Raw genomic sequence first — 24,953 nt, forward strand, 5'->3', positions numbered from 1 at the left:
ATAGGGTTCAATACTTCAAGTAATGATAAGGGTTATCCAATCTAGGTTATGTTTAAGGTATTTAAGGAAATTATTTCTAAAACACTGTTCGTGTTTCCATCCCACACTTCCATTGTAAAAATTATCTGACTCATATGTTGGTTCATATTGAAAACATTTAAAGCACTTGAAAAGATAATTCTTAAAATTGATTGTTATGAGGAACTATCACACTTCATCTTAATAGAGCTATCGAATGTAAAAAGAATCCTCATCTCATGTATATTTCAAAAAATTTCATTTTCTTTTTGATTTTAAAAAAATTTTATATGCAGAAAATAAAAATAAAAATAACTAGAAATAAAATATTTTTGGGTTACCTTTGTTTTTTTTTAATGCAGAAAAATAAAAAGGAAAATATAATATTTTTTGGACACAATGCAGAAAATAAAATGCAAAAAAGAAAAACAAAATTAGAAAATCTTAAATGAAAAACTGAAAATTTTAAAAATTTTAACAAAAAATGCAATTTTTTACACTAATCCCCTCCCCAAGCTTAAAATGATGCATTGTCCTCAATGCTCAGAGATGAATGAACAGCTCAATAAAGCAAATAAAACAAAAATGTACAGCTAGGAAAGATTGTACCTGATAAAATTGCAGAAATCTGATTTTGACGAAGATGTGGCGAAAAATCTGAATTTCAGCAACTCTGTCGTTCCTCTGATTTTCCCCAAGATTTCTTGGAACTGTGACCATCTCTTTATTGAAAGCATAAAAACTAAAAACTACTCATCGGGTTGCCTCCCGAAAAGCTGCCCATTTTTAAAGTCGTTGGCTCGACTTTGCCCAACCAGATTAATTAACTGGTGTGGTTGGGACTACTTCTGAAGCTCAACTCTTTTTCTTGTGACTCCAGATCCCTTCAAATATGGAAAGATTGGTGGATCTGGGACTTGTTCAACAAACTTGAAAGACTCTACATAATCTTCAGATAAGTATTCCAAATGGTTTGATTTCTTCCTCTTTCTGATCTTCTTATTCTTTTTCCCATAAATCTTCTCTTCATATTCTTTTCGTTTTAGATTCATAATAGAAATCACATTTCCTTCTTTTTCTTCCAAAAGTTTTTTTCTTTTCAAATTTGTATCTGATTTTTTCTTAGTAGACTCCAGCTCAACCTATTCCACCTCCCCAAGCTTATCTTCTGCCATCTCCTTGGATATATTATCAGATGAATTCCTGTCTAAAAAATTTTCTTGCATAGAGACATTAGAAAACTCACAACAACCCTCTAATAAAGGACTGTTGGTACCCATATAATTGACAGAAATATTTTCAGAAGGAAAATCATCATTATTAATTTGAAATTTAACCACTTCCTCATCAAACTTCATTGAAATTATTCCATTAAAAACATCAATTTTCGTTTTTGCAGTTTTCACAAAAGGCCTTCCCAAAATAATAGAGTTCGTATCAGAAGTGTCCAAGTTTCCTATGTCCAAAATGTAAAAATCAGCGGGAAAAATCAAATTATCCACTTGAACAAGAACATCCTCCAATACACCTTTTGGGTGTACTGTTGAGTGGTCAGCCAACTGTATAATTGTCCTAATCTTTTGCAAAGATCCTAATTTTAATTTTTCAAAAATATAAAATTGGAGGACATTAACTGAAGCTCCTAGATCAAGCATGGCTTTTGGAAAATCAAGGTTCCCCAATTTACAAGGAACTGAGAAAATCCTCGAATCCTTGCACTTTGGAGGCAAACCTTTTTGTAAAATAAAGGATATATTTTTTTCCAACTTTCACAATTTCATTAAATTTCATTTTTTTCTTAGAAACACATAAATTTTTAAGAAACTTAGCATAGCAAGGGATATGTTGGATAATATCTAAAAGTGGGATATTTACCTCAACCTTGCAAAAAAATTCCATGATATCCTCTTCCTCACGCTCGCGTTCGTGCTTCTCAGTCGCGATGGGAAGTGCGGTAGTGGCTTCTTCTCCTTCAAAATTGGCTTGGGTAGTGTTGGAGTTTCTTTTTCTTTGTCTTTTTTAGCTTCTTCTTCAACCAAAACCTCTTCATACTCTTCAGCTTCAACTCCTTTTCCGTCTCTTCCACATCTCCTTCTTCAACCATAACTTCTTTAAATTCTTCCTCAACCTTATTTCCTGGTTCAGATAAGCTTGGGCCTTCATATGTCTTTCCGCTTCTCAAGGAAATAACACTCACATTATGCTTTGGATTGTTTTCTGTATGCCCTGGTAACTTTCTTTGATATTCCACTCGACCCAGAGAAGTGGCAAGTGAGACACCTGTTGCTCCATATTTTTGATACTGGCTCTGGTTTCGTTCTGAAATGCATGAGTGCTGGTGGCCAGACTTTTAACAATATCCTCCAAGGCCATGCTAGAGCTTCCAGAATGTTGTTGTGAAGGTTGCTGAAAATTCTGTTGGTAGCCCCCGACAACTTTGACTGCAACTGTATCCTCTTGTAATATTGGGCACATATATGTAGGGTGATCAGTCTTCAAGCAAATCCCACATTGTTTCTTTGCAGCTTCTTTTTTCTTTAGTCAAGAGCAGAACAACTTTTGTCAATTCAGATATCTGAGCTTCCAGATGAACATTGCTGACTTCCTTCACTCCCCTTGGCTGATCTGGATACCACTTGTCTTCATTCCCAGAATGTTTAGACTCGATCGCAAACTTTTCGATTAGCTCTCTGATTTCAGTTGGGGTCATGCCACCCAAAGAACCACCACTAGAAGTATTTATCAGGAGCCTCTCCATAGGTGCCAGGCCTTCACAAAACAATTGTAGAGTTGATAATCGCTGATCCCATGTTGTGGGCACCGTACTAGAAGCTTCTTGAATCTTTCCTAGTAAGTATGTACAACTTCTCTTTTTCCTTGTTTGATCCCAAGGATTTCGCTTCTGATACTGGAGACTCGCGTTTCTGGAAAGTATTTCTCTAAGAACAATTTCGCGAGCTCGGTCCAAGTGGTGATGGAACCAGATGAGAGTTCATATAACCATACCCTTGCAGAATCTTGAAGCGAAAAGGGGAATGCCCTTAGCTTGATCTGGTCTTCAGCAACTACATGAGGGTTCATTCCTGAACAAATCACATGAAATTCCTTGAGGAATTTATGTGGGTCTTCGTTTTCCAATCCTCTAAAAGTGGGAAGAAGATGAATCATCATGGATTTGATTTCAAAGTTCTGGGCTTCTAGAAACGTAATGCAAAGGGGCTGCTGGTTGACCTCTTGAGTGGCCCACTCTCTAAGGGTCTTTTCTGCTTTGTCTCCACTCATGTCTGATTCTTCAGATTCGGTTTTTGAAGAGTCTGTGGTTTCAAATTTAATGGAGGAAGGTGGGGAATAAGTTTTATAAGGGCTATTTTGAAGAGAAGATGGGGGTACTTTCGGAAAAATCAGATTTGGTTCGTTCCACAAGGGAGTGCCTTGTGGTGTGGAAGTTTCTAGGGGTATGGAAGATGATGAACCAAAGAGACCAGCTGATTGTTTCTTTCTTGCTGCCTCTTTCTTCGGTCTCCTTCCAGTTCGCTCGATTTCTGGATCAAAAACTAAAGGTGTACCTGAACGAAAAATTCTTGGTATAAAACTATTAGAAAGCACCGCGTCCCCGGCAACGGCGCCAATTTGTTAACAAGCTGTCGTATGCGTATTAAACAAATAAATTATCACTGCTAGTTGCACTAAAAATATAGCACAGGGAAGCAGGGTCGAATCCTCAGGGACACAACCTAAAAGTCAATGCCTTTTTGCATCAGGCACAATCTAGTCAAGACAGAAATTATTAAGAAGGGGGATTTTGAATTAAACTAAAAAAACTAAAATTTGCAGTGATATTAAATTAAACAAAAATCAATAATAAAAGTGGTTTCAGCTCTGCTGCGACTTTCATAATCATGTAACTAACCCATATCTGATTATTCGGAATGCGTTCTATCTAAGCTGATACTGAGAAAAACTAACAAGCTCTAGTAATTTCTCTTTTACCTAAATTAGTTAATCAAAACAAACTCTTCAATTAACCCTAACTTTTTACTGTCTAATCAAACAAGCTCTTAATTAAGATAAAAAAAAGTTTCATTAAGATCTATGTAAAATTCCTAGCAATATTCAATACTCTCACAAGCTCAGAAGCGTAAATGTATGATTTTTCAGTTTATAATAAAGTCAAATCCCAAAAACGGAACCGATTTATTACTTGTTACTTATTACCAATTGACAAGAACAATTACGTATTCTATTAACTGATTAACTGGAATGATAAAACCCTAGCTGGGTGATCAGACTAACAAGAATCAAAATCAAACATTTATTAAGAACAAAACTGAAGAATCTAGATAGAAACACAAAACGAAAATCAGATCTAATGATCAATCACATGAAAAGTACTTGCCTTTGCAGAACTGAAAACTAAGGTTTAGCCTGACATGGCTAAAATATGATAAAAACAGATGAAAAGAGACATCAAACAACTAATCTTACTAATATACTTGAAGGAGATGATCCACAGTCCTCAGATATTCAGAAATCGTTGAAATCGGAGAAGAAACACCTCCAAAATCGTATTTTCATCGTCTGGTACCTCTGTAATCGCCAAATTAGGTTACTGGGATGCTATCAGGGTCTATTTATAAGTCCAACAGTAAAAAACGACGTGCATGTGATCGCATGTAGACAACCTGCAATCACATGTTTTGAAGAAAACGCGTCTCGAGCCTTTTTAATGAAGTAGGATGTTATTTTGGCACTTTTTGGCAAACATGCAATCGCATACAGGGAACCTGCGATTGCATGTTTTGATTTTTCACTCCCGGATGAATTTTTGGCACAAAAAAAACCTCGAAGACAAGTTGCGACCTAACCTTCGATCGCATAAAGGCCCCATCCGATCGCATGGACCAGATTTGCGATCGCATGTTTTACCTATGACGTCCGAAATTTCGTCTACTTTTCAGATCATTGTGAATCACATCAATCGGAGTTACGGTTTATGAGATATGGTCAAAATACTGACAGGGGGTCAAAGCTGCCAGCAACATCCTTTAACTTTAGATTGCAGATTCTATCTTCGTGTGATCAATTCGATCAAATGTTTCTTGACCAAAGCATCTTTCAAGCATTCCTCAACATACTCCATAAGTTCCAAGATCCATTTTAAGCTCCAAACGTGCATCCGATTGCTCCCAAAGCACCGCTCCACTCGAACTATCTGAAATTGACATAAAAACATGAGCAGTACGAGAATTCTAATAGAATACATGAGCTGAACATTATTTAAATAAATGACATGAAAATTTACAAAATATGATGCTAAAATGACAATAAAACTACCCTAAAAGATGCTTAAGATGGCATCTAACAGATTCCCCTTTGAATCCTTGGTATCCAATCAAAGTGGCAAGAACAAGATCGCAAGTAATGAGATCTTTGGGAAATAAAGATGTATGTAATATTAACTTTGTTGTAGTTGCAATAATAGTATGACATAAGATCCTTGTAGGTTTAGTTTGAACATCTGACTAGAAAATTATAATATGCTTCCGTTACCATATGTTATGTGTTAGTATGCTTAAAACCTTATAGTGATCTTAAAGCCTTAGTTCATAGTTATTTGCAGTATTATATCAAATTTAATTTGTGTATAATCATGATTGCATATTGGGGTTTAAGGTGCAAAATTTTAATTTTCTTTTTTCCTATGGCCATTTTCCGATATCCTATGCCCTAAACTAGGGTTTAATGGACATGACCTTAAACCCAAATTGATAACACTAAAAAAAGAGCTTGGAGCATCTTTGGGCGCGACGCGCCTCCCTTGGGGTACGACACATTCCGTTTGATTAGGCTACCTTTGTAACCCTAACAAGTTTCTTAACTTGTTTTGCAAGAAACGCAAATGTGAAGATTTTTCAAATATTGAATATACCTCTTTTTTTTTAAATATTAGTTATGATATTGATTACAAATTTGAATATTAGTTTATATTAATTATTAACATTGTGTCATCACATGTTTAATTTGAATTAATAAACACATAAAATTAAAATGGTTTTAGTTTTACTTATTCTTCGTACCGATCATCCTATCACTTTTTGATGATGATGAGTGTAACAAAAATTTATCAATTTTATTAAATATGACAAATGTCACAATCTTAAGTGTGTAGGAAGATAGTAAGAGAAAGAAAAGTAAGAGGATCTCTCTCTCTCTCTCTATGTGTGTGTGTGTCTGCACGTATATATATATATATATATATATATATATATATATATATATATATATATATATATATGTGTGTGTGTGTGGGGGGGGGGGGGGTTAGGGTCAAATGTGGATGAATACTTATTGTGCGGACATGTGGACAATGTTATTCATTAAGAATGACTAAGAAAATATGTTGTTTTGTAATGTGAATACGTGCAACCTTACATAACTAATTTCATTATCATGCATTCTCATTAATTAAATAGTATAAAAGGGTGTTATAATCTTTTTTATGATTTTCATTTTTCCAGAATATTGTCAGAATGTATTATTGATAATCGTATTCTCTAAAAGTGAAAATGAGTGAAAAATGATACGTGAAAACAAAAATGAGTAAGAATTAGTGAGAATACATAATAATGATGGTAATTTTGCGAGGATGAACGTATTTACATTACCAAACACTTTGTTTACTTAGTCAATTAAGCTATATTAAAAAAAGGAAAATTTCAGATTTTTAGGGATAATTAATTCCCTTGTTTTTTAAAATCTGAATTTTTAAAATTAATTCAAATTTAATTCTAATATATTTTTAATAATAACCGATTTTATTATGTTAAAATGACAGAAAGTCAACCATAAACAAGTAAATATATTTTCAATTTTATTCTTGCATAATATGGTTCTATTCAAGATATTTTTTGTAATTATCATTCTTAAAGAATTATACAACATATTATCAAAAATAACATTTTCTAAATAATACAGATTTCATTTTTTAAGAATCACTAATTGCATTAATTCATAAAGAAGAAGACTATAAACAATTATTACATTCATCCTGTAAAAATATTACTAATAATGGTTTAAGAATTACATTTATTCTTAAAGATTAAAACTAAGAATGGTTAAAAAAGAAAGAAAAACATCAAAATCTAACAAAAACACTATTAAATTCTGAAAGAATATTATTGTTAAAAAACACTTTATACATTATGGCAGAATACATTCTGCTATAATATACTTTCGTTCTCTATGTTTTCTTCCTTTTCCTCATCAATGACACCCTCTTCAAAACCTAAATCCACAAAGAAAACATAATCAAATTTCAAATATTAAAAAATTTAGTGCATTCTATGAGAATAAAAACAACAAATTATGATAGAATAGAGTTGTAACACCCCAAATTTTCCAAAAACTTTTTCATGCTATGGTTTAAAAAAAACATTCGGGTGCTAACCCGCATTTAACAAAAATCGGTCCCACATAAACATTTACAAATTTAAAACATTGGGTATTACCATTAAGCATCAATATAACCATAGCAAGCAAATAAGAATTACATCAATACAATTAATAGGGAACTTAACAAGTTCCACTCCATTCTCTATCACTTGACTTTTAACTTCCATCTATCATTCTCTCTCCTTAAGTGTAACCTGAGATACCTGGCATTAAAAAGTGATACGTAAGACAATAATGTCTTGTGAACTACGTGGGTTTGAGACCCAAAACATTTATCACTTTTTCATTAAAAAAACGTTTCATCTTTGCGAAACATAGTTTTAGACCATAAAACATTTTCAAGCATTTTCAAGGAAAATTCATTTCATAAATGTCATAAATATCATTTCATATCTTCTCATTTCATTTCCTTTCATTTCATTTCAAAAGCCACGTTTCCATATTTCATTTTCTTTAATCATTAAGGGCTAATTCTGGTATTATACCATTGCCATTTTTATACTTAGGGTCTACATCCAATAAAGGAACCACTCCCAAGTCTAAGACCAAGGTGGAAAGAACAAATCAATCCACCAAGGCATCATTTACATTAGGACATCTATCTCGCGAAGGGGAGGCGCCACCCCGATAGATTCCTCTAAGGCCTCTTACGAGGTATCATGGCCTGGGTGGTTTTCATTTCATTACTTTCCAATTCCTTTCATTACTTTCCATTCATTTTCATTACTTTCCATGCTTTACACATTTCATACATTAATATCATAAAATCATTTCAAAAGTAAAACATCTATATTTCAAAACATTTCAATCATATTTTCAAAACATTCGATCTTCCAAAACGTTCTTTTCTTTCAAAAACATTCTTGCCTTTAAGGCACTCTTTCAAAATACCCTTTCCAAAAACATTTGACACTTTCATTTCAAAACATTTCATATATCAAAGCATTGCATTTCATTATCATAAAATCATTTTGCCATGTACCCCAAAGTGGGAAAAATGCCAACACGTACTCACCTCAATCACATGTAGGCTAGCTAGCTTCTTCTAGTTCCTTTCCTTATAGAAACACTCTCAATCAACACCTATATAACATGGACACAAGTCATTAAAATGACCAAAATACCCCTAAAAGGTTCCATTAGTAAATTTTATTGTTTCATACTATTCCTTATGTAAAAATATGAATGTAGGCGAAAACCGCGTGTAAATCCGAGTCCGTATGCAAAAGTTGTGAGGAAAATACTAAAGTTCCATCTAGCCGGACAATCTGCTGTCTGTGCGCGGGCCGCGTGCCTGACCACGCGGGTCGCGTCCCGTAGCAGCCCAAACACCCTCAAAAACTCACTTTTTGAGTCTTAAACTTGCTTAGATGGTTTTGGTCTTTTAGGTAACCATTTGGAACACCTATAAAGGTCTTTAAGCACTACTAGAGGATGTTTTATCATGTCAAAACATTCAACTTAATTCATTAAGTCCTCAATCAACATGCTAAGTTTATAGTGTTTACAAACACTCAAATGAAAGGTTTAAGAGCTCAATTTGCTCAAAAACACTCTTTAGCCAATATGACTTATTCCTAAATCATTTAATACATCATTGGGTGTTGTCAAGTAGATAAAACATCATTAATATCATTGCAAATACTTAATCTAACTATGGAATCTTCAATTCCATTCCATGTTTCCTAAATTGCCCTTTTTGCCCAAACAATCACTAGAGCTAGAACCTTACTAGCATCCCCTCATGTTTGTGTTTCACTATCATCTCTTGAGTGTCAATTCATGTTCATGAATATCATTCACTTCTTATATGAGATTCATTATGTAATTACCAATAGATTTCCCAAAATACCCTTATGACCAATTATTCCATAAATGCAACTATAGATCACTCAATCCTTCATGTTCTTGCATTCAAATAATATTGTTAGTATCAACTCATGATTATGAGTATCATATACTCATCAAATGCTCACATTCCAAGAATTTCATTGTTTTCATCATAATTTCTCACATAACCATCTAAAACCCATGTTTATGCAAAACTGCCCCATCATAAATGTGTTTGATCATTTTAATTGGATTCATTGCCATCAAACATCATCTAGGTCATTGAATCCATTCCAATCTAACATATAAACATGAAATCCTCATTTTGAATTTCTAGGGTTCATGAGTGTTTTCACCCAAATCCTCAAATCCATCAATAGGATGATTGGATTGAGATTGGGATCATCAAAACAACTCAAGGGAGGTTAGAAACCAAAACCCTAACCCTTATAATAAGCTAAATTCGAAATTGGGGTCAAACCCACTTCACAAATCCGAATTCTAGGTGAAAAGGAAGAGAAATTATACCTTGAACCACTTCACAACTTGCTCCAACTGAACCAATAAGGATTAACATCGACCCCTAGGGTTTCTATTGAGCTTGAATCGCCATCCAATCTCCTCTATTCTCCTCCTATCGTTCTTGTTTGGCTGAAATGAAGAGGAAGCATTTTTATTTTCGGATTTGTCATATTTGGTCCTTCTAGTTTACATCTTTTGGCAAATTTACCATTTCTTCATTTATTTTCACATTTGCTTAAAAGGTTGACATAATGAATACTTGAACATCCCATTCTTAACATTCCTCATCCATTTAACCTTGGTGAGTCAACTCTTGGTCAAACATATTTTTCTAAATTGACACTTTGGGTCCCTTAACTTTGAAATGTTAACATCTCAACCTTTAACTTTGCAAGCTTCATATCGACTAATAATATGATTATCCCTTGATTATTTATTTAAATAATTCACCTATTATTTATTTATCCATATTAATTTAAGAACCTGGTCTTAAATTTTTAGGATGTTATAAGAGTAAACATTAAAGAATTATAATTTATTCTAATAGAATGTTATCTTCAAATCATTGTAAGAATACTATCAGGTAACATAACATTTATCTTCATCAATTAACATATATAATACCCAATCTCTACCAAAAAAAATAGGCATTATCAAATCCTATGAAACACAAATTGTTTATTCATTATGTTAAACAAATATGATTCTAATATAATATAAAAAAAGCATAAGTAGTTAATAATTAAGATGATTCTTACGAATATATAAAAAATCAATTACGTACTTGGAATTAGTTTATAGGAATATAAAAAAAATACATAAGAGAGGCGATGATCGTATCTATAAAATAGTTTGATTATATCTAATTTGACTAAAAGTTAAGAATCAATTACATGGATGGTATGAAAAAAAAGATTTACATTTAGAGTAAATTACAGAAATGGTCCATGTGGTTTGGTTGTATTCTTAGTTTTTGGTATTTAAGTTTAAAATTTGATAGGTTATATGTCCGTGGTTTGTGAAAATTGCATTGCATGTCCTTGGTCCATCTAAAATGACCAAATTACCATTTTCTTTCTTTTTTCTTTTTCTTTTAACAATATATATATATATATATATATATATATATATATATATATATATATATATATATATATCAAGGTTGTAAAAATCGTTCGACGTTAGCTAGTCAGTGGACTGGGGTCAAGGGATTAATCGGCTAGACGAAGATTAATCGGGGACCATTAATTGCTAATTTGTTAGATTTAAAAAAATTAAATATGACTAATATAATATAAAAGTTCATAAATACCACTAATATCATCACAAAATAGGTTAATATGATAAATACAATACTAATCATACCTCAAATAGTTTCTTTGAGATATAACTTCTTCAAAGTGTTAAAATTTAATCGGGTTCTACTGTTTCAGTCATTTTGTATGCATAGATTAATCGTTAGGCGCTCTCTAATCGGTCACGTAGCGCCTAGGGATTAATCGGAGATTAATCGGGATTTTTACAACACTGATATATACTAACTTATAAAAGAAATCTAACTTTTTCTAAAAATAGATTGAATATAATAATAATATTTTTTTAAGATGTTCAAATCATTAAACCAATAGTACAAATTGTCATTAATAAAATAACATTAAAATTTTTAATTAGGTGTCTTTAAAATCATATCTTGATCACTCCCCTCCTATCGGGTTTTTCCTCCGTTTTTTAGTAACGTTTGAACCGATCACAATTTAAAACATAAATCTAAAGGAGTCATCTCTCACTACAATTTAAAACATAAATCTAAACGAGTCAATCTCTCACTTCTTGAGACCACGCTCCTCTCACAAAACCCTACAGTCTCACTATTCCTCTGCTTTTTCTCCAGTCAAACCTAGATACCCCCTTCACCATCAACACCGCTTCCTGGCACTACCTTTTCCACCTCTTTTAACAATATCTGATCACAAGCGCAAATGAGAAACCATTCACCACCCACACCGCCATATCCACCTTCTGTTTCTGCCGAGAGTATGCTGAAATTATTCACCATTGTCTCTTATTCTCCCCAAGAAATCGACTGTCGTCTCTTTTTCTCTCTACGAAATCAACCGGTCATCTGCTTTGCTCAACGCCGCCGAACTCTAACACAAAAATCGGGTGTAACCTATATAATCTCTCTTCCGGCTCTTCAGGCTTGAGACCAAGTCATCAACTGAAACTCAAATCCCTCGATCTCGATCACATTTCCCCTGTATCTCGATCGTCTTAACTGTTCTATCTCCCTCCCGTACGAAAAAAACCCTAAATCACTGTCATCACCATCATCTTCACCACCACCACCATCGGGATCTCCATCAACTGGATTTCTCCGTCTCTCACGATGACCGTTACCCTCTCCGTATATGTATAAAACCATCACACCAGTCACGACTACAGAAAACCCTAGACATTATAGCTAGCGTTCTCTCTAAAAATGCTAGACCTATACGATCACAGATACACATGACAGAAACCCTAATGTCTCTGTCCCTCGCCCTCTCCTCTCTATCTTTATCTTAAAACTAGCCCACCAAGAAAAAAACCATAGATACTATCGATGTTGTTCTCTCTGAAAACCAATGACCATGATCTAAGCAGACACAACAATCCCTGAAAAGGAGCAGTGAAATTGCTTCATTTGTGGGTTGTTCAGTTTTATATTTTCTTCTGTATACTTACATTTGACACTAATCTTCAAGACGATAAAATCATGGGAGTTTAAAGATGCAGGTGAGGGAAGTCTCAGGTACCCATTTCATAAGACACAAGTATTTTATCTATACTGGTAGATAATCAAAACAAAGATTGATGGTTGAGAATATCTTCAGGACTATCGCCTTCATGGAAAATATGATGAGTAAATTTGAAGACGATAGCCTTGAACCTTCTGAATGTTTTAAATTGGTAAGTATTCTTCAAAATAATTTGTTGTTTTCTTGAATAAGAAAGATTCATGAAGATAGTAGTGAGAAAGAATGCAGATTAACACTCGATTTATGTATTGACAACATCGACTATGGATCCATAAATTCTTCTTTTTTGTAGTTTTGTCGTTTCACTCTTGTAATTGAATAATTGGTTGTGATTATGTGACTTTTGAGTATTTAAGAACAAGTTTTGTTGTTGCTTTATGAAAAAATTACTTATCCTTTTTTGTTTTTGTTAGTTAAACCTTAAAAACTACAATATTGTACTACATTAAAACTGAAATATTAGTCATCTTTTTTTTTTTTGGTTCAATTTTTGATTAACTGTAAAACTGAAATATCAATAAATTTTATCCCTCTATTACATTTATGGGTTGTTCAAATGAGTATTCACTTCTAAATGAAAAAACTGTTTGGTTTTCAATTTTGAGGTCGTGACTTTTTCAAAAAAAGATATTGTTTTAAGTGTTGGATTAATCTTACTCATGGTAGACTAATGGACATGCCTTGAGTGAGTCCCTGTTAATCCTTGACTGATGGACAATTCCAACATGAGTCATTGTTAATCCTTAACTGGTTCCTTTTATAGATAATGTGTTTGAATTTTGATATTGTTCTTATGCTTTCCTGTTAATTTATAAGTTGATTTATTAGTGTTAAAAACTTTCAATTGTAATTTTAATCATACATGGTTGGTTATTTGTGATGCAGGTTGTGGACTTGCCTTATCAAAAGTTGACTGTGGCATCATTGGAAGATGCTTTCCTTTCCGAATTTTCAAGCCATACATGATAAGTTCATGCTTGTTTATGAATCCTCACATTTGATATCATGCAACCGACACTACTAATGGCTACTCCCGTTAATGATTTTTCTTGCATCCAATACATCTGTATTTCACGCTTTAGAGAGGAATCTATGCTTAAGACTTTGAGCACCAAACCGATGACAATCTGATTCTAATTTTCATCACAACCATAGCAATTTTTTACATTTTCTTTCAATTAGTGTTTTGTGGTAGCCATATTTATTCAAGAGTCATTCTGTATTAAATAAAATTTAAACTTTTCCACATTCATACTAATACAGAAAGATCACTCAATGAGAAGACTAGATGCACATCTATTTGATTCGAATGGAAGCAATGATATTTTTGTTAAAAATCAGAATTTCAAAATCTTTTGCATTGATCCTTTAACGGCATGTTTATGATGTGTATACATGTTTCTTTTATATGGAGTTAATATCACAGGATTACTGACCTCATTGATAATAGGAATTACTTTACACCTTTATAAACAAATCTGCAAAATCTATAGCAAAGTATATCAACAACATTAGTTTCAAAGGAATAGCAGGATCAGTATCTTGGAGTTTATGAATTATATTCTTGATCTTTATATATGAGTTCTAATGATCAAACAACAATAATAAGCAGGAGATGCATAGGGTAAGCCCTATTGTTTTGTGCCACTTTACTCAGTATCATTCATATTGATATGCATAGGGTGATCCGTATTGTAACAATATAATAAATTGCTACATCGTTTATAACATCTTTATTGTTGTCATTCTATGTCGTTTCTAGATAGAAATTTTGTATGTTTATCATTCCTTGATTAATTTTGTGGTTGTGTGGTGTTAACAAAGGTACCATTTTTTTACTTTGTAGTTTTTAGTTTATTTATTTATCTTATTACCTTTCTAAATTATTGTTTGGTCCATTTTGATTCTCCCATAGTGTCGTGTCAATAAGCATCAATTGAGTGGACAAGCCCAACAGCTACTCTGGCTGAATTCTTAGGGCTTGATCCTTCTAAGGGATGTATTTGTTCTCTTAAAACCATAACATTCTTTACATGTTATTAAATACTATCATTAAGTCTTTATTTTTTGAATAAAATTTACCAACATGGGGTGAAAATAAACTTGTAAATTGTTGATATCAAGTAAAAAAGACAAGCTGGGTTGTTCATATCTACATACTATAGGGGACTAATGAGGCTATTTGAGCATTTCAATAATTATGAAGGTTTATAAGTCGTATAATGTTTTCATTTGATTTTGAGTTGGTTAGAATTAATATGTGACTGATTTCATCAAGATTATCATCACAGATAACATGTTTATAACAAAGGATGGTTGCGTGAAAGCAAGAAATAGTATTTTAATGTTTGTGGCCTCACCATTTTAGCTTCTATCGTACACGTAGAAAATGTGTCATGAAGTTTCCCAAAGTTGTGATAGAGTTTAATGTTGCTGCTCTTCATAAAGGCTAAATTCAAGGCGAAACCGAGGTTGACAACTACTTAAAAATCAATATATATATATATATATATATATATATATATATATATATATATATATATATATATATATATATATATATATAGGGTTAGGTTATTTTGTTTTTACTAAGTATTGTGTGCCGGAATGCACAGATCTGGACCAACGGATGAAATTAATCAATGGACATGATTTGAGAGTGTATGATATTACAATGGGGTAACATGTACCATATAATCACACAATTTTTAGCAAAAGGGTATTTTGGACAATTAACTACATTTATAAAAGGAAATTTTCGAATTTTTAGGGATGATTAATTCTCCTAATTTAAAAAATCTGAATTTTTTAATTAATTCAATTTCAATTTTTACCGATTTTATTCTATCAGAATATTTTTTTGTTAGAATGATACTCTTTCAGAATTTTATTCTAATAGAATATTATTGAAGAAAAACAAAATTCATGAATAAGATGTTGAAAAATAACAAACATTCTAATTTATTCTTATACATCCGAACTTAAATACAAATTCATACATATTCTTACAGACTAAAAGTCTTATACATTTTAAATATAGTTATAAATATTCTAAAAGAATATCAACAAAAATGAATACATTCTTAAAAAATAACAACATTCTGCTAGAATACTCTCGTTCTTCATGTTTTCTTCTTGAATTCTTGAATTCTGAAAGAATGTTGCTGTTTTTGGATGTTGAATCCTGAAATTCTGAAAGAATATTGTTGTTTTTCTTCATTCTTTGAGAATGAAGTATCACATATCTTTTTTTTCATAAGTTACCTCATCATTCCTACATCATCCTAACATATATTAAATTCCAACAGAATATCTGAATCATGAATATTTGAAAGAAACACATGTTCCTGCTTACATCACCACAAAAAATACACACCAACTTTTAGCTTTTGTTTTCTTCTTATTATCTACAAAACTCAGAAGTTTTTACTTTTTTTATATAATTTTACTCAATTCAAATGGTTTAGAAAAACAAAACAACTAAAGCATTGTTGAAAATTGGAATCGATTCAGATATTCTGTTGGAATTTAATGTATTTATATATTATCTAGTCAAATATCAGATAATATAATATTGTAATCAATAAAGAAAATAAAGGAGTTAATAACAACAACAAAAAACATATCAAAAGGTTTAATGAAGAAAATAAAAAAATACTCTTTCAGGCAATTAACAAATAAACATACCACATGTTAGAACCAAGTAACACAAATAACCAAATTAGAATTATTTTTGTGTTCTTCAAGAATTTGAACATCAAATTCTCTTTGAGGCATTTCTACAAACACCTGGCGTGCCACATAGAAATCAAATTTTCTTTCAGTCCATTTCTACAACAAAGCTGTCAAATGTGAAAAAGTAAATGTGGGAACAGAAAAAGAAAAACAATTCAAACAAAAATTGCAATCGGTAAATGCTTAGTTTAAAAATTCTACAAAAAGAAAAAGAAAAAAATCATACCGTTAAGAATTAAAAGTGCTGATTAGCTTTTGAAATATAACAAAATCCATGGCTCCCGGTTGATTGATTGATACAAAGAACAAAATATGTGCTTTTGTGTGTTTCCCTTGTGTTGGCGGTGGTGTGTGAATACGATGAGGAACGTGAAAGGAAGATCCCGATGAAAAGATCCAGATGAAACGTGAACCTGATGGCCTTCTTCAAGATTGATTGTAATTGTGTTACAAATTTTACACCAAAACTCTGGTAATCAGTAGAAATCGTTTCAGAAGTGTTTTGCTTTTCAAGATTTGGTGCTGAAATTGTTGTCGCAGAAGGAGAATTGAGAGGAAAGGAGGAGTGAGACAGAAGGCTGCATCGTTTTGATATGAAATTAGGGCTTCCACCGGGTTTGACTTTGATATACCCTAATTAAAGGGATAGTAAATATATTAATTATCTACCATAATTAAATATACAAAGATTACTATAATACCCTTAAATGATTTATTTAATTGTTTATTTTTTCCTAAATTCCTATTGGTGCATTCATGCATACAATATTTGTCAAAAACATTTGAACATATATATATATATATATATATATATATATATATATATATTAATGACAACCGCTCAAAAATAGCTACACACTTATTTGTTTTTTATAGCATCCTACTTTAGAGTGATAAAGGCTAAAAAACAATCTCTCTTTCAGTGGCTGTCAAATAATGTCTAATTACAAATTGTTGATTTGTTATTTCGTAGCATCTTACTTTTATTGATTTGTTTTTGTAACATCTTACTTTGGTTTGAACCCTTGAATGCCTAATTAAAGATTATTTTTTAGATTTTAAAACATATGTACATGTGCATTTGTTTCTATTTATGTGGGATGTTGCATCAGATCTGGCATAAATGTAAAATAACCAAACATGTGGACTAAAAGTTGAAAACCGTTCTAATGGAATGTGATATGGGATATGGATAAAAGTGTATTAACAAATTGTATTAAAACAAAATTAAAAATATCAATATGGTAAGTTTGTAAATGGCAGATAATTTGTATCAACAACGTATACATTTATGAAGAAATGCGGAAATGATGACAATTCTAATTTACAGAAATTAAATATGAAAATGATTAACTAAAATTAAACTTTTTTAAAAATAGACGGTTATTAACTTTAAAGTCTAAACCTAAACATCATTTTTTAAATAAAGTAAAAAAAATCAGTTTTTAGATAACTGTCAATAGGAAAACACATAAACTGTAGCAGAAACGGAAACACATCAATTTGGTTGACCTGGAAATCGGAAAAGATTTGTCAATTTTTAGTTTCGGAATCGGCTTTTATAAATTCAGACTATTCAATGGTGTTTTTCGAAAATTGTATTAAACTTGAATTTTTCAGATCGATTAACTAATCCTTGAAAAAAATTATAAAGACCGATTTGATAATCTAAAAATAAATATCATCTATAAGTTTCGGATGTAATAATTGGGTATCGAATAGATCTAATTGCCGGAAGAACATATTCGTCGCCGCCGCTTTGCGCGGGTAAACAACTAGTATATATATATATATATATATATATATATATATATATATATATATATATATATATATATATATATATATATATATATATATAATGTTTTTTTATCTTTATTTTAATAGAATTAGTATAGATTATTTTTAAAATTATTTTTATTTTTTAAATAAATTATATAAAATCATATTATTATTATTTATTTATTTATTGCTTTATTTATTTATCTTTGCTTTTGTGTTTTAAAAATTTGTTAATATTTTTGACGTTTTATTTAAATATATTTTTTAATGTTGTTTTTTTTTTCACGTTTTGTTCGTTTAAATTATATAATAATATTTTTGACTTTATTTTTCGAATAAACAAATTAAAACAATAACCCGAATAACTATCAGTCTTCCAATAAAATAATTTAATATTTGTTTTTTCTCTTTCTTTAATATATATATATATATATATATATATATATATATATATATATATATATATATATATATATATATATATATATATATATGTTTACTTTGTTGTTTTGTTTTTTCAGAAATAGTTATACGAAAAAAGATATATATTTAGACAATAAATAAAGAAGCACTGACATATAAACAGATGATTTTGTTCATGTTCGTTTAACAAAAAAACGAACACGAACGAACAAACGAGCTTGCGGTGTTTGTTAATCTACGTGTTCGTTCGTTTAAATTAGCCGAACATACAAATGAACACAAACGAATAAACGAACGAAAATTTCTATTTTGTGTTCATTCGTTTAACAAATTATCTTGTTCGTTCTTTTATGTTCGTGAACATACTAAACGAACAAATATAAACAAACACAATTGAATACATATGAACATAAACGAACATATAATATGGTAATATATAATAAAAAATGAACATAAATAAATTAAACGAATGAACATAAATGAACGTAAACAAACATCATAAACGAACGTTCACAAAAATAAATGAACGAACGAGACCATTGTTCCTGTTCGTTCGTTTAATTAAACGAACGATAATTTTTGTTCATGTTCGGGTTAATGTTTTAATTTGTTTGTTCGAAAAAAATGTCAAAAAAATCATTATTTATTTAAACGAACAAAATGTGTAACGACCCAGAAATAAGGGGTAAAAATTTCATTTTTAATATAACCCAAACATAGACACCATTTATTCTAAACATTTCAAAACATTGTTAACTAAAAACATTTATCAGAGTTCGTCCCAAAATCATTCGTTGCGGAAAACATATGTGTGTGCACTGCGATCAAGCTGAGCTATTTCTTTCCAAAACCATGATACCTGAAACCATAAACAAAACTGTCAGCACGAAGCTTAGTGAGTTCCCCAGAGCATTCCCCACACAATCCACATAACCACATAATCCATATCAGCTATAACAACTACATAAACCATAACAATCGCATAAGCATGCATATAAACATATAGGGATGCCCTAGAAACCCTCCAGGGTCTTACTCCAGGTGCCCTGGAAACCCTCCAGGGTCTTAGCCCACTGCTATGGGACCCCCCATATGGTCTTCACTAACTACCAATCAAACCATACATGCAAACATATAAGCTAAACATGCAAACATATAAGGATGCCTTGGAAACCCTCCAGGGTCTTACACCGGGTGTCATGGGAACTCCCACATGGTCTTAGCCCAATGCCATGGAAACCCCAACATGGTCTTAACTAAGGATGTTATGGAAACCCTCCAAGGTCTTACACCCCAGTGCCTCGGGAACCCCCCGAGGGCTTTACCTAGGATGCCGTGGAAACCCTCCAAGGTCTTACACCTAAGAGCCCCGGAACCCCCCCCCCCCCAGGTCTTCCATTCAAGTATCACAAAGACAACTAGCATATCACATACCACAGAGTCAACTAGCATACCACATAATCACTACCATACTCCCTATCACATAACCAGCTAACATGCCACATAATACAAATTCAATTTGTGTATCACATATCATAAAATGGGCCGGCATTGGTGTCTTCTGTTGGATTAGTGTCTAAGCCCGTAACCATATTTGTCAAGTACTTGACCCGATTATGCATGGTCCTTTTGGGTTGCCTTCACCAAAGCAACTTGACTGGAGAAATAATAGAGAAAGAGGTTATTATGATTTATTAATATGTTATAAGAATAATATATTAAAGGAGAAATCATATTTGTTTAATTAATATTGGTCAAAAATTAATTTAGTGATCAAGTGTAATTAATTAAACTAGAGGGGCTGAATTGTAATTATGTGATAGTTACAAAATATGGTAATGGTTATCCTAGATATAGGTTGGACGAATTCAAGGGATAAGATATCCTTGAAATCGTCCAAAGGATAAGGATAAGGGTTTTCAAGGCTTATCTTATGGTTACTTGGTGGGAAAGCAACTAGATAAGGATATGGACTGAAACCCTAATCTCTACACCTATATAAAGACCCCTAAGGCCATAAGAATTCGTCCGTGCCTTGTCTAGGGTTCCTAGGGACGAATTTCATACCTCTTCTCTCTCTTTCTTGTCTCTCCATTTGCTCTTGGTGTTTGTGAGCCATTAGAGGTACTACACTTGTGGTACTTGCTTTCAAGACTTAGGGTTTGAAGATTTGAGTTGTTATTGCAATATAACAACAAGAGGTATGTGATCTAACCTTCTATGTGTATTTCGAAAATACTAGGGCATATTAGGGTTTCTATATGTGTTCATAATGTTGTGTATCTAATAGTGAAAACATAGATCCAATTCTAGGGTTGCATGCACACATAGGATTGTTTGTTCAAAACCCATCAGTGGTATCAGAGACTTTGGTTAACTTGTTTTCAATTAGTATTATACAATTGTATGAACTTGACATACTAGGGTTTATAGCCAATAAACCCTAGGAGGCTAGAAATTTCGAGATTAGGGTTTCTATACCCTAATTTGCGAAATTTTGAAAGGGTTTTCAAATCCTTTCCTTAAGCCTCAAGATTTCAAAATCTAGGGTTTGAAAAAACCCCATGATTTTCGAAATTAACCTCCTCCCCAAGATAAGATCCTAAATTTTAGGGATTTGGATTATCCTATATCTTGTAATTATCCTTTAATGGTAATATATGGTAATTAAAGATTTTGAATTATCCTATCCCATGATTTTCGAAATATAGAGGGATTAAAAGGATTAGGATAAATTAATTGTTTAATTGGTAATTATCCTTTATGATTTAGATAATCCCTTATGATTTAATAATTTAAATTAATAGTTTAATTCAAGATAATTATTAAATCAAGAGTTTTAATATTTAAAATTTTAATTTAAATAGTCTTAAATTCGAAAATTTTAAAGTGAGATTAAAACCTAAATATTTTGAAAAGTTTCAAAACCTGCCCTTAAGTTTTGGAATTTAAATTGTTAGATTAAAAGTTTAATTTTGAAAAAATGTTAAATTCTAAAACCCTAAATTTGAAAAGTTCAAATTACACCCTTATGGTTTTATTAAATTAATTAAGTGTATGATTAAAAGAGAGTTAATAAATCCATAATGATAAGGTTTATATTTTAAGTGTAATTTATAAAATTTAAACCACCTAGTATTTTAAAAGTGTAAAATACACCCTTATACTATGTATAACATTAAAAGTCTAATATTATATATGTATAACTAAAATGCTAGTCTTACCGTTAGGAGGCCTCATTCACGAAGCCGATCTATGAAGGGGGTATAAGGTTATGGCCTATAAAATGGCCGTTTAATGGGTATCCACTCTTACCCACCGCTTCCTTGATTGGTGGAGGGTCGTTAGCCGAACGGGTAGGATAGGGCAATCATTTCTTCATTAATAAGTATAATGAATCTATGTAAAGTAACTAAACGCTTTTACAAATTCCCAATCCTAGTTACTTTAGGCAAAGGTGAAATTGATGCAATCCCATGAAATTACACTTTGTACCCTTGCTAAGACGTTAGTGGAGCGCGTGTGGTTAACCGCCACACTAATTGGGTTCTAAGCAAAGGTGGCAAAGGGTGACTCAATGTTTGTCATAGTTCGATGGAGCGTGTGGTTTACCGGCACATCGAATAGGTGACTGTAACAATGAGGGCACCATGTAGATTTGCATGGTTATTCACACCCACTTTGTGATCCTCGGCATCCCAGTCACAAACGAGAGGGGAATATTGAGATTTAAACATGCCATTGAAAAGTTCAATGAATCTCAAAGGAAATCTAGGAATTCTTAATACATTTAAACTTAAGCCTTTATGTTTTTCATGGTGAAGAATTAGTGAATCGTCATTCACTTACCTCCGAATTATTTGCATGTTGGATTACGGCATCCCTCTTCTAATGTGTAAATAATGTTGTTGGATCCTAGCCTTAATGTCTCATTTGGGTGTTTCATTAAGGATTCAATCAACTAACTTGAAATTTCTCCCGTTTTGTAGATATTGATTATAACCGTGGTCTTCCCGAATCCCAAGGAAAAGGTATTCCTGTTGAAAGTGAAAGCTTGTTCCAAAGTGAAGGATCAATGTGGACTAGCTTGATTTCACTCCCTCCTCCTCCTCCCGTTGTTCTCCCTGACCACAAGATCGAAGATCTGAAAAGTTCAAGATCACCGAAACCCTATTGGCAATGGAACATGAAGATGGTAAACCCGTGTGTGCTCACATCCTAGGGATGAAATCACACATTGATAGGTTGATTATGTTGGGTGCGTCTTTCCGCAATAAGTTGGCTGTGGACTGGGTTCTTCAGTCACTCCCTAAATCATATGATAAGTTCATAAGAGAGTATTATATGATGGATCTTGACGCGACCCTCGTTGACTTAACTTACATGCTTATTGCTGCTGAATCAGAAATGATTTGGCGAAGCAATGGAACATATTTGTCTGATAATTCAACCAACCATGCTTCCGTGGACACTCTAGAAGAACCCACCTGTTTCTGCTGCCAAGAGAAGGGGAAATGGATACGAAGCTGCCCAAAGGACCTGAAGAGTCTAAGAGATGGGAGAGTCAAGAAGTATGGCTCTACTTCAGGTATAAAATCCACTATCTAACTCCATTAAATTCATATTCTTTATACATAATGTGATAAGATTACATTTGCATGTTTTGCAGGATTAGAGAAAAGAGAGGAAGTTTAATGGAAGAGCAAGATGAGTCTAATCACGAAGAAATGGATTACGATCGCATGAATTCGAAGATCAGATTTTGAGCTTAGGAAGTTATGATAGATTTGTTAGGAGTATTTGATTACATAGTTTTTCAGTTGAATTTTGCATTGTAAGGACATGTTTTCCGCTGCTTTTATGAATAAAATAAATTTTGGTTTTATCTTATTTGTTTATCCTTACAATGGCGTATATGAAAAATTGATGTTTGTGTACTTCTATTATTAGCAAAATGGATTTGATTCTTGATTAGGTTATTTGTGGAAGTGTCAAGAATTTACCAAATAGGGAGAGTTTCTCATCGCCCAAGTTTCAAGTGGATAGGAACTTGGAATCGTGCAACAAGTATCGTATGATGAATGAGAACTTTCACATTTGGGAAATTTAGACTAATTTTTGACAAAGTGTCAAATTAAGGACTAAGAGATCGAGTACACTAGGTCGTATGTTGATCAAGTCTACCACAAAAGTGACAAAGACATTCATCATGATTCACCAAAGTTTAGTGAATATGATTATACTTATAAGATTGAGTATAATTCTGGGTTGATTAAAAGAGTTTCAATCAATAGCAGAACGAATAAGAAGAATCAAGGAGCAGAAAGATAAAAGTTTCTCTATTCTAAGAAGAAGGGAGAGTACATTTTATTATGTTTTATGATAAGTCTTAATGATTAAGAACCTTATCTCAATTGATCCTCTAAGTGAGTCTTAGTACAATTTGTATGTCTAAAAAGAGGAATCGAGAATTGTGGAAATGGTTAAATCAAGAAGTCAATCATACTTCGTTCCAATATCAAGTCTTAGAGTAATACTCCAAGATTGTGAATTGAGTGACAAGTCTTAAGAAGGTTTATAACATTCATCAAATGTGGAATTTGGGAAAAGGTTTTCTTATTCTTGCACATTTGAAATTGGTAAGTTGTGATGTCTTGGATAAGACAAAGACCAACTAGGACCAATCATGTGAAATGTTTTGTATTGATAAAACTACACTAACTCTTGAATATTTGTTTGTCAAGAAATGTTTCTTGACAAGAGAACCTTATATGTCAAGGAGTCAGTGGGAGTCTTAATGGTCTTGAAAGGTTTCAAGAACAAATCAAGAATAAACCTTATCAATCATCACTAGCACACGACTTGAGGTTTACAACCTATCGTGTTGACACTATTTTGTTTTCTGTGCCATTCCAATTGAGTTTTCTGTATATGTGAGTTCTACGAGTTCTCAAAGGATCGTATAGGGGCAAGACACCTTGTTCAATGGAAAGTACATTGAAATGAAGGGGTGAGCTGCTCAATAACTTGGAAGTAATGGTGGGACCCTTGATGGCAAGAAATTAAGAAGAACAAGTTCTATCCATAAGAGTTTGGATTTGTCACTAACATTATCTTGTAATTATGGTTATGAAAAATTCACATGGATGGGAATGTATACACCACAAAATCTAAGTGTCATAAGGTTTCTCTCATTCATGAAAATGGTTGTGAGGAAACGCTTTCACTAAGAGAGACTTTGAAGATAGCATTATGTAATTTGGGTTTCTCAAATTCAACTATGATTACGGCATACCTCTTCATAGTTCGAATTGTGGGAAATGGCAAATGGGTCTGAACATTTTAGATTTGTTGATATGAGTCCTAGAATCGTTTAGACATATACATATGAGT

The 24,953-nt window shown here is 32.2% G+C and overlaps 1 long non-coding RNA gene across 1 annotated transcript; it reads left to right on the forward strand.

Moving 5' to 3' along the window:
* The first annotated feature begins 11,627 nt into the window (after nucleotides 1-11,627).
* LOC145133039 (uncharacterized) lies at nucleotides 11,628-13,953 on the forward strand. The gene is made up of 3 exons (XR_013718365.1): nucleotides 11,628-12,613; nucleotides 12,696-12,771; nucleotides 13,506-13,953. It is a non-coding gene; the product is annotated as an uncharacterized LOC145133039 (long non-coding RNA).
* The last annotated feature ends 11,000 nt before the right edge of the window (nucleotides 13,954-24,953 follow it).

The sequence above is a fragment of the Lactuca virosa genome, chromosome 1 (genome assembly GCF_052849685.1).
Source record: "Lactuca virosa cultivar CGN04683 chromosome 1, Lactuca_virosa_CGN04683_v6, whole genome shotgun sequence".
Lineage (NCBI taxonomy): Eukaryota > Viridiplantae > Streptophyta > Magnoliopsida > Asterales > Asteraceae > Lactuca > Lactuca virosa.